Below are 12,735 nucleotides of genomic sequence, written 5' to 3'. Positions count from 1 at the left end.
TACTGCAGGAAATTTATTAACCTCTGTACGATTCCATTTTCTCATCTTAATGAATTAAAATGGAGCTCCTAAAAGTATCTTCCTCCTATCATTGCTCTATGGATTAAGTGAGAGAACTTTTGTAAAATGCTTTACAAATTTTGAAATGCTAAATGAATCTTAATTGATTATTATTTTCTGTGATTTCATCCATGAATGGAATTCTGAGCAAGAAACTCTAATAACACAACTGAATGCCTATTTCCCAATTTATAATCTCAGACTAAAGTTTGAGTAGCTAGTGTTAGATGGACAATGTGTATCCATGATAAGAATGAAACCTAAGTCTCTCTCTGCCTTTGAGTCATTTCTTTTTTCCTTACAATGCTTTAAGTATTGATAAGTGGAATTAATCGACTTCTGATTTAATACCTTTGTGACTCAGGATAACTCAACCGAGGTTTTCTTATCTGTAAAACGGACATAAGTAAGTATGCTTCCTCCTTAAGAGCTTTGTTGCAGAACCATTCATGTAACCCATACAAAACTCAGTTTCCTCATCCAGAAATTGGAAATAAAATACATATTTCTTACCTCAGGACAGCATTATGAGGAAAGAATATTATAAACTTCCTAGTGCTAAAGAAATGTGAATAGTTATTTATATTCATAACATAAGAAAAATAATGGCACAGAACTCAAAATGTTCACTAGTCTAACCTCCTCATTTTACATCTGGAGAAACTGTGGCTGGGGAAACTGCATCCCCCAGGGTGCCTCAGGGGTCCCTCCCTACTACTTCCTGGTGTGGAATTGGTCTTGAATGGACCAATCCTATGATGGGGGAGGGACCATGCCCCCTACTTCCTGGCATGGGATTGATCTTGAATTGGACCAATCCCGTGCTAGGGTGGGGGTCATTCCCCTCCCCCCTACTTCTGGGTGTGGCATTTGGTCTATATAAGGACCAATCCTGTGCCTAGAAAAAACTTGGAATGGAACTTCATTCAAAGTTTAGACACTTAATTAATTTCCACTGCGTAAAACTCTGGCTTTTTCTTACTTTAATAAAGTTAATTAGAAAAAAAAAAGGACAAAGTTAGTTTTTTTATTATTATTATTATTTTATTCCTTTCAAAACTAAGATCTTAGAGCTTAAGTGACTTGCCAGGAGTTTCAACACTTATCAACATCAGAAACAGGATTCAGTCTCATATGCATGGCCTCACATCTAGTGCCCTATCTACTGAAACCATGCGGCTTCCCAATCTGGCCAAGTGTCAGTACATTCTACCATTTCTTACAAAGGTAGGACCATAGAGGAGGCAAATGCAGGAGTCCTCGGGACTTGGCCCTTGGAATACTTTATGCACATTACTTAAGGTTTGTAATTACTTTATGACTTGCACCAAGGTACTAGGCTCTTGGCCATGGCAATACAGTAACAAACAACAGATGAAGGAACACCAGCCCGCTTGGATTGTAGAGTGGTCTATTCATTAACATGTCTTGTTTAAGGCAGTCCAAAACAACGAATAATCAAAACCTAATTACTGAGGATGTGTACCAAGGGCAGCTAAGTGGCTTAGTGGTTAGAGTGCTGAGAAGAAAATTAGAAAATTCTGAGGTCAAACCAAACTCAAACACTATCTTTATCTGGGACCCAGAGCAAGTTACTTTACCTCTGTTTCCCTTAATCCACTGGACACGTAAATGGCAAAGCACTCCAGTAGCTTTGCAAAGAACATCTTATAGACAATATCATCCACCAGTTCATGTAGATTTAGACATGATTGAATGACTGAAAAACCACAACATGTGCACTGAGGCCAATTTCCCCCTGTAACAACAAATGCTGTCTTTCATTATATGAAGGAAATGTTTCCATCATTTTTTGATGTGTCACATACTAGAAATCCTCAAGAAGAGACTCTATCATCATAATTTCTTTATGTATATTAGGAAGTACTTAACAAGGGATTTGTAATTTTGATCAAATACATAATCTTTTTATTCCTTCACAATGAAAGACACAGGTGTCACAGATGCCCATGCAATTCTGTTTTCTTTGCTTAGGTCAGAGATTTATAGTTAGAGCTTGAAGGAAATTTAGAAGTCATATTATGTATTCATTGATTTTACTTTATTTTTGTTATTTTAAAAAACACATACCTTCTGTCATAGAATCATTACTGTGTATTGGTTCCAAGGCAGAAGAGTGGTGAGGGCTAGGCAATGGGGGTTAAGTGACTTACCCAGGGTCACAAAACTGGGATGTGACTGAGGCCAGATTTGAACCCAGGATATCCTATATCTAGGCCTGAAGCTCAGTCCACTGAGATACCTCATGCCTCCTCTATCCCCTAATTTTATAAATGTGGGTACTAATCGTCTGAAAGTTCAAATTACATCTCCATGTTCACACAGGTAGAAAGGAGCAGACCTATGATTTAGATCCAGTTATGTGGCTCTAATCTACTTCTCTCTACTTCACAAGTATGGATAGATGCTCCCCTCCTTCTATCTCTCTCTCCCTCCCTTCCTCCCTCGCTCCCTCCCTCCCTCCCTCTCTCCTGCTTCTATCTATCTATCTATCCATCCATCTATCTATCTATCTATCTATCTATCTATCTATCTATCTATCTATCCATCCATCCATCCATCCATCCATCTATCCATCCATCCATCCATCCATCCATCTATCTATCTATCTATCTATCTATCTATCTATCTATCTATCTATCTATCTATCTATCTATCTGACTTCTATTCACTTTCCAATTCAAATAGTGTTATTTGCAAAGAAATGAACATACAAAAGAGATGTAGAGTTAGAAAAGAAATGATTTAGCAACTGGTTAAATAGCTGGGATAAATGAGAGTGAGGATTTGAGGATGATAGTTATGAAAATGAATTCTGGTGGGTGACTTAAATCATGATGGAATCTTTATGCAATAATACAGAAATACAAGAGTTTTATGTTTTGGGGAAAGGGTATATTGGGATATGCATGAAATATCTTGTGTTGTGTCTAGTAGAAAGTTTGTGATGTGGAACTGATAGGAGAAAAACTAGTATTATATTACAATTGTGTTTCTAAGACAAAAAAAGCAAAACAAAACAACAGTCCTTACCCACAAGGAGCTTACATTCTCCCAGGGGAGAAACACACAGATACAGACACACACACACACACACACACACACACACACACACACACACGTGTGCACACACTCAAGTATCTATTGCTCTGACCCAGAGGGAGCTTCCTTCCATCAAGGGTTCAGACCTTGATTCAAGAAGCCTTAGTTATAGCTCTAAGTGAGCATGAACAGCTAAAGTAAGTTGGGCTTTTCCTCCCAGGCTTCGTTTGTCATGCCTCCACAAAATCTCTGAGAAAGTTTCTAAGATATAACATATACATAATTTATGTCGTTCATTCCCCAAAGGGTCTTTTACAGAAAAAGTTACTAAACAAACAAAGTAGTAAATATCAGTTAAAGGACAGCTATTTATTTCCTTCACCAGATAAAATAAAATACTTACAAAATGCTCAAAACTACGCATTCACACACAGTTAAAATAGGATATAGAATCTATTATCTCAATTATTCTCTTCTTGGAAATAAGAAATATTCTTAGAAAATTTGGAGAACTATGGAACAGACTTAACTTTGAAAGTTAAAGCTCAAGGACACAATACTCTGACCAATTAGAGCATGGGTCAGTCTCCTAGCAGTGGTCACTTTTTCCATTGAAAAGGGTGTCCTTGCAGGAAGCACATCCTCTAGGTAACCAGCATCCTCTTTAAACCATATGAATTTCTCCGCCTGATGAAGTAGGTAGTGAGGACAGACATGTTTAACTTTCAGGATTGCTTTTGGGGAAATACTCAAGGAAAGAAATGTAAAAGACACAAAGACAACTAGGGACTTGAGAAACTATCTAAAGTTATTCAGACAAGCCAAAGCCTGTACTTCTGTTCATTTACTCAAAGAAGCATAGCTGCTTCAGGGGAGGAGAAGGAGACGCTGCTTCTCTCTCTAACCTACTCAGAAGTCTAAAGGAGTGAAAATGCTACTTGTATTCATTCCACCATAGAGACCACCTCTGAAGAAATCAGAAACTGTATTTCCTTAGCCCTCATGACTCATAGGGTAGATAGATCTTCCATAATGAGAGGAGTTGGGGAGGTGAGGAACACAGTAAGCTATGTTATGACTACTTTGAGGAATCACCCCATGAGCATTCATTTATCAATTATTTTTGGACAGATGAGGAATAATTGAGGGGTCAGTAAAAAAAAGCAATCCTTGTAGGGTGAAAAATTTTAATAGCATTCCCTTCAATGGAGGATAGATTCAACTCTATGATTTTATCTATCCCTGTAAGATCAGAGAGAATCTCCAAGAATTATACCATTAAAATTCTGTAATCATATGAAGAAACTTTGAATACAGAAAGCATTTAAGAACTCATTTGGAATGATATAGTCTAGGCTAGAGTAAATTTAGCCTATTATCATAAGTTCTAATTAACTCTCACTCCCATAGACAGAATCAATATCCTCAATATTAGGGTCGATCAGAGAGTATTGCCTTGGTGGGCGTGTGTGTGTGTGTGTGTGTGTGTGTGTGTGTGTGTGTGTGTGTGTGTGTGTATGTGTGTGTGTTTTTATCTCCCTGGGCAGGCATCAGCTAGTACAAACACTTTTCTGATGGAATTTTTAGCTCCCTCACTGTCATCCTACAATATACAATGAGATCCAGCAAATGGAAATTCAGCAATAATTGAGCAGATACATTGCAGAAGACGCACAGTGAATGTATGGGGCCCTCACAAAGGAATATTCTTGGCTTCACAATAACATTCCAGGAAAAGACTGTTATTAAGGCTAAAGTGACATATTGGAGTATACATTGATTCTCTGTAGTCTGAAGCTCTCTTTCTGCTCTCCAGCTTTCAAGTCTGCCCTGACACCAAACAGCCTGCTGATTCCTTATCCATCTGTCCTATCTTGGAGGCAGTCTTAGGGTTCAGGTGGAAGATAAGAAGCCAAAGAGATGCAAAGGCTTCCTCTGGAGCTCATTCACTAGACCCAAATGCCAGCCAGTCAATCAATACTATCTACTGAATAGCCATTATTCTCCTAGTATAGAATTATAGACAATGTGGTGAGCAGGAAGGATGATGAAAAGAAATGGATGGCATAGTTCTTGGGAAAAAAAGGCTTTAGGAAGTTGGAATGATTGTATCAAAGATGTTACAACCTTATTAGAGAGTCAATATGTTATAGTGAATAGAGAAATGGCTTTAGAATCTAGAAAATCTGCTTTCAAATGCAACCTTGGATATTGCTAATCACATATCTACAGGCAAGTCAGTTTACCACTTAAACTTTCCAGGTAGATCTCAATTTCACTACCCATACAATGGGTATAAAATTTATTTATCTCCTATCTTACAAGTTTATTATTATTATTATTTAATTTTATTATAATAATATCAATGCATGTTATCTCCTATCTTACAAGCTTATTATTATTATTATTTAATTTTCTTATAATATTAATTCTTATTATTATATCCTATTTTACAAGTTTATTATTATTATTTAATTTTATTATAATAATATAAATTCATATTATTATCTCCTATCTTACAAGTTTATTATTATTATTTAATTTTTATAATACTAATTCTTATCATTATCTCCTATCTTACAAGTTTATTATTATTATTTAATTTTATTATTATAATATTAATTCTTATTATCTCCTATCTTACAAGTTTATTATTATTATTTAATTTTATTATTATAATATTATTATTGTTATCTCCAATCTTACAAGTTTATTTATGAGAAACACTTAAGGCAATGCAAGTTGTTATTGTAAAATTAGGATGCTGGTCCATAAATTTTAATAAAAAATTAGAATTATTTGGATAGGTAAAAGAAGAGAAATAGATAGAAAGATAGAGTTAAGTGGTCCAATTTAGCAACCCACATGCCTGCTTCCAGTAGCAACCCAGCACAGGAATTTCTTAGGGGGCCACCAGAGACCCAGAGCTCTCACACTTCCTGCTTAACCCTTTTCATCCTTTCTTTAGGTCCAAGTCAAGTTCAGACTCATGTCTGGGTCAAGTTCAGATGCAAATATATGCAGATTCACACAGACTCTGGTCACTTCTGGGATCCAAGAAAGGAGAGGAGGGTAAACTTCCCCCCCAAAAAATGTAGTACTACATGGCACATGAAGTGGGGGAACTGGGTTCTCTTCAATACCCTTCCCCTATAAAAAGAATAGAGCCATTTTCAGCTTTGGGGTCTGACTCTAGTCAGGGTTTTTTTCACCCAGTCACTGCTTGCTCCTTTCCATCTTTTCTGGGGAAAATAGTTGGGACAAAACTGCTACCCCCTATGACTCCTGTTCATTTTCCTCTTCTAGTGATATTGGGAATTACTCAGTTTCTCAGTTACAGCTAATCAGAATGAAAGACAGGTCTGTGGCCACAAGGGAAAACAAATAGAAAAATAACAACAAATTCAAATATAAACACGAAATCCAGGTCCCATTTCAGTTAAGTTTTTGCAAGTTTTTTTTTGTTTGTTTTTTTGGTATCATTATAATAAAACACTGGATAAATGACTTGTAAGTATAACCCCAGTTAGAGGGATTTTCTCACAACAGACTATGGTGATCCCAAGTCTTCAACTGGATAGCAAACTTTCTGATCAATGTCTTTATCCTCACAGAAGTAGCAGATCTGACCCATCACACATTTATATTGTGAATAAGTGGATCTAAGAAATTACACATACACTGATATTTTAGGAGAAGCCAGTCAGGGAAGAAACATCCATCAGGCTCCTGTGTGTCAAGAACTGCAGTAAGTACTAAGGATGATAGACAGGAAAAAGGCATTCCATTCTCTCAACAGCCTCATAGTGTAATCAGGGCGACCACAGCAAAGGGCTATTTACAAACAAGTAAGCTAGTAATGACAATCAACTTAGGAACAACTTAGGAAAGGAACAATTTCCAAAATGGGCACCAGGCACCCTTGGAGAAAAAAGTTACGTAATTAAAAGTAATTCGGTGCCTCTAAATTCCATGAAAAGTGTTTTCATTAGACCAAAAGTTCAGCAACAAAGGAGAACTGCCAGGATCGATCCTTGTGGAACTTTCATAGGTAACTACAGGTTAATGAAACTGACGGAACAAAGGGGAATGTTAGCAAGGGCTTGTGTGAGTATTCATTTTTCCTAGAACAGAATTTAAAATGAGGAAGTCATAAGTAAGGGATTGTGATCAAATCATCTATAGTGTTTTGGGTCCAATAGAAAAAAAAAAACTCTAGAAGAGCAATAGATTTCACAGATTTTATATTCTAATTGAGCCTCATTATACTTGCCTATGTTATTTTTAATCCAAATGTCAATTCTGATTTCCCAAAGTTTTTAAAGTAAATTTTTATTTTATATGGGATCAAATTCTGCCTATTGGTTAATCAGTTATACCTGGTCACAGAAAAAAATGTGGATCTCCATTACTAGATGAACAAAGTGAGTGATCCCATGTTTTTTTTTTAAATGAATAGCCTGCTATATCCAATTGAGAGACTTATTTTATCCATCCTTTTGAATCAGTCTTTTGATTTGCTTCCTATGTCCCCTTGTTCCTCTGTTTTTGCCTGAAAGTAGAGCTTATGATCCATTTCCTAGGAAAGCCTAGGCTTATCTGAGAAATTGCTTTATCATCTAACTTGTAAAGATCTCTCCCATCAATAAATGAAACCCAGAATAAGCTGCTTGTATTAAAATGATGACTTCATGTCACATCTCTGTTTTCACTTGAAGAGGATACACAAGTCACCATTTTTACCCTGGAGAGAAAATGTTACTGTTTTCAAAACAGAGCATTTCTTTTCTCTTTTTTTTGCTTCTTTTTCTTTCTTTCTTTTTTTGGTCCACAGTAAGATGACAGTTTTCCTTAACAGTAAAATTGAATTAACTTCTAAGGGGAAAATATAGTAAAAATGTCAGACCTAGAAAATATTTCACATTTTTGAACATCTACAAATAGATTTCTTTTCGACTGACTTGACCAAAAGAAATTTTGTACAAGATGTTGCTCAAGGCACCAATGAACTGGTGAAATAGGACTATGGGTGGTAGAGAGGTGGTAGCAATGCAAAGGAAATTTTAAAAAATACATGGTCTTTATTAAAGAAGTCAGGAATCAGGATACGGAACCCCCTTGCTTTCCCCTCCACCCCAGCTAAAAGTAGTATTTCTGAGTTGTCAGAGACCTAGATAGACTAAGAGCACATTCTGCTAGGTAACACTGGAACCTAAAATTTCATGAATACAAACTGAGAAAGCTAGGCCCAATGCTAGAGAGGAGGCCTATCAGTAAAAGCCCATCTTCTTCTGTTATATTTTAAACTTTCACACCTGAATTTCTATTCTGTTTTTTTTTTTCTTGTGATACTAGTCTATGAATAACTCTTTTGTCAACGTGGTAGATGCCTTTTTCCACATCCTAAAATTTCCAGACACCTGAGATCTCTAACAGCATTAATATCACCCTCACCCCTTCATCAGCAGAATGTCAACTGAAAAGGTTTCTAAGATAAATGGTTTGACCTGCTGATGAAAATCATAAGCATTAAAATCATGAAAGCAAAAGTATATGGCCACAAAAAATGTGGCTCTTTTTAAGGTGTCACAAGAAGATTCCCAGCCACAAATTAGTCTTTCATTTTCTTTTCATATAGAAGATCAAGTAATCATTCTTTAACTCTTTTACTGGCTAGAACAGCCAAAAATTTTAAAGGGTGTCTTAGCATTTTTTCTTATCGAATTCCAAATTGGTGTAAAGTTTTAACTTAATTTAAGGACTCTTCCGTGCCTTTTCCTGATTTTAATCTCCCAACTCTGCAATCTCTAGTTCCCTCTCCTGAATTGCTTCCAAGTTATTTGAAATGCATTTTATATAATTTATTTCTATTTATTTTGGTTTTCCTCAAGAGATTATGACCTTTAAGACAGTTATTGTTTTTATATTTCTTTTCACTGTAGCTGCAAGGCCTATTTCATAGTCATGTATGATCACATGGAGTGAATTTATTTTAAAATATTCAATAGATAAATAAATGAAAGATAAATAGACATGTAGATAAAAAGATAAACAGGGAGACTGTCCAATAGACAAATAGACAGACAGATGGATGTGTGGATAGACAAGCAAGAAAGATGATAGAGAGAGATGATTGGTATACAAACAGAAAAACAGAGAGACTAACCAAAAGACAGATAGTTGAATAGATGGATAGATATATAGACATCCATCCATCCATCCATCCATCTATCCATCCATCCATACATACATACATACAGATAGACAGACAGACAGACAGACAGACAGACAGACAGACAGACAGACAGACAGATAGATAGATAGATAGATAGATAGATAGATAGATAGATAGATAGAGCTAGGTAGGTAGATAGCCTTCATGAGAATTTTAGATATTTAAAATTGGTAAACAGTGCTTTTAGTACAATTTTGCATAAGAAGAATAACATTAAATGTGTTGCAATTAAAAAACTTACCTTTGTAACAGATAAAATATTTATGATACTACATAATTGATAATCAAAAAACAATCTCATCTTAGGAAAATTAAAAAAAAAACATTTTGACCTAAAGGAGAATAGATGGCAAAAGAACTAGTATAAGTAAAACGCAACATTAAATTCAATAAATTTTTTATTTTTATTGTTTTTTTATTTTTCCATATGAGTTATTTTCCTTCTAATCTTGGTTGCGTTGATTTTATTTGCACAAAAAGTTTTAATTTAATGCAATAAAAACTAATTGTTTCATTTTTCATAATGTTTCCTTAGCCATATTTAGCCATGCATTCTTTCCTTATCCATAAATATGACAGGTAAACTTCTCCATATTTCCCTAATTTGTTTATGGTGTCACCCATTTATTTCTAGATCAACTATCCATTTTGACTTTATCCTGTTGTATGAAGTGAGACATTTCCCTATGCCTAGTTTCTGACATGTTGTTTTCCAATTTTCCCAGCAGTTTTGGTCAATAAAAAAATTCTTTCGCAAATAGCTTGAGTCTTTGGGCTTAGCACACATTGTTATTATGGACATCAGCTACCATGTGTTAGTTACCTAATCTAGCCCATTGATCCACCACTCTATTTCATAGTATCAGAATTTTTTATGATTACCACTTTATATTATAGTTTGAAATCTTGTATAGACAAGTCACCCTTCTTATTTTTTTTATTGATTCCCTTAATATTCCAGGACTTTTATTCTATCAAATGAATTTTGTTATTTTTTTTTTCTAGTTCAGTGAAATAATTTGTAGATAGTTTAATTGGCATGGCATTGAATAGCTAAATTAATTTAGGTAGGATTGTCATTTTGACTATATTGACTCAGCCAATCTATGAGTAATTAATATTTTTCTAGTAGTATAGGTTTGAATTTATTTATGTGGGGTGTTTTGTAATTGTGTTCATCTAGTAGCTGGATTTATTTTAATACATATATGCCCAGATATTTTATATTGCCTAAAATGATTTTGAATGGAATTTCCTTTTCTATCTCTTGATGTTGAGCTCTTGTGTAATTAGAATTCTGCTCCCCAGGGAAACTCTCCCAGCATCCCATTTATGCATCTCCCTTACATACTAACGTAGGGAAGATATGAATTTTGTGTAGCTCCACCCTCGCTCTTTTATCCCAGGAACACAGGTGGGGTGGTTGGCTGAGTGCCAGGCAGGAAAATTTTTACTCATGTGGCTTTACTCAGGTTTTTACTTTTGTTCTTGTTTTCTTCTACTTCTAATGATTATTAATAAATCTTATAAAATATAATACTTGGAGTTATTGGATATTAATTTACGTTTTACACTCTGTTGGTGGTAAATATAAATGTTTATGATTTATGTGAATATATTTTGTGTCCTGTGACTTTGCTAAAGTTGTTTTCTGCTCTTTTTGTTATCGATGGCAGTTCTAGTAAATATTAAATAAAATGGTAAAAATTTACATCTTTGTTTTACCTGTGATTTTTCTTATTGGAAAGGCTTTAGTTTATTCCTATTGCAGATAATGCTTGCCAATGGTCTTAAATAGATGCCATTTATCACTTTAAGAAAGGTTCTATTTATTTGCATGTTTTCTAATGTTTTTATAAGGAATAGGTTTTGTATTTTGTCTGATTCTTTTTCTGCATCTATTGAAAGAATCATGTGGTTTCTGTTAGGTCACACTCCTCAGAAGTGTTGGAGACCAATTTTCTAGCTAGGGTTCCCTAAGGGAATAGTTTTTTATCTACTACTTTATAATCCTAAATTTGTATAACTTTAAAAATTTGAAGTATTTATGGTTTATTTTTAAACCCTTACTTTTTGTCTTAGAATCAATTGTCTGCATTGGTTTTAAGGCAGAAAAGTGGTAGGGGTTAGACAATGGGCCTTAAGTGACTTGCCCAGGGTCACACAGATAGGATGTATATGATTCTAGATTTGAACCGAGAACCTCTCATCTCCAAGCCTACCACTTTATTCAGTGAACCATCTATCTGGCCTCAGGATGTTTTCTTAATTTGTTACTTAGGGAAGAAAGCATGAATTGAAATATTTTCAGTGATCCATTCTTGCTCTCTCTGGAAAAATGCTTGTTGATTATTTCTGTCCCAATCTATATCATTTCATCATTCCTCTATTCCATATGTTAAATTTTTCGAAAATAGGAAATTAAATTAAGGCAGAATATGATCTTCTTTGGACACCAATGATAGGGAGGCAGCAGTAAAGCCTACTTTGGTATTCTTATGCCATCTATCCAAAGAGGAATTCAAGATTGAATCATTAGGAGCAGGGGAATGAAATGAAACCTTTTTAAAAAGGTCATTTGATAATGAGCAGTGGTTCATGTCAAAAGCATTATAACTCCTTGTGGTAACAAAGTCAAAGAAAGGAATTTGTTCAATTGAAAAAAAATGGAAGTACTGATGAATACACTAAGATTTGCTATTAAAGAGAACTTAGATGAACACCTTATTGGGATTCTGGTCATACCTTATGGACTAAGGCACATATAAGCAACATTGAGATGTGTGTTTTGTTGGGTCAAGGACTTGAGGAAAATCATTGAGTGTGGTATTATTTTCTGGATGGACTACATGTGCATGATGGTAGAAATTTTACTTCTTTAGTAGAAAGCATCCTACTGAGAAGAAACTTCTAACTAAGGAAAGAATCATCCTCAAAAATATTCTGTCTGGCTGCATCCCCCAACTGTGTTTTGGATCAAAATGAGAAACATTTTAATTGTAAGCTCAGCAGCCCATTGTCTCCCCACAAGAAAATAAAGCAACTCCTTCTTCCCAATGAAATAATGGAATTTTCTTCTGCCTAGTCTTTTTCCAACCTCAAAGCAAAATTTCGATTAGATCACTTATCGTCGCAATTATATAATTTAATATAATACCATAGTCCTATTGGGTTCAAATTAGAGCAGTTATAAATCCATTTCATTTCAGCCTCTTTTAATGCCCTTTCTACTTGCCTCCTGCCTGTTTAATTTGAATAAATTAATAACTCCACCAGGTCTGAAAAAAAAGAAACTGAGCAAAAATTTCAAAACTCTATTTTAAAATTTTCTATCTATAGATGATTTATATTACAGAACTTATCAAGGTCTTAGAAAA

The sequence above is a fragment of the Monodelphis domestica genome, chromosome 2 (genome assembly GCF_027887165.1).
Source record: "Monodelphis domestica isolate mMonDom1 chromosome 2, mMonDom1.pri, whole genome shotgun sequence".
Lineage (NCBI taxonomy): Eukaryota > Metazoa > Chordata > Mammalia > Didelphimorphia > Didelphidae > Monodelphis > Monodelphis domestica.
The sequence above is the reverse complement of the archived record's forward strand: the minus strand, read 5'-3'. Positions refer to the sequence as shown.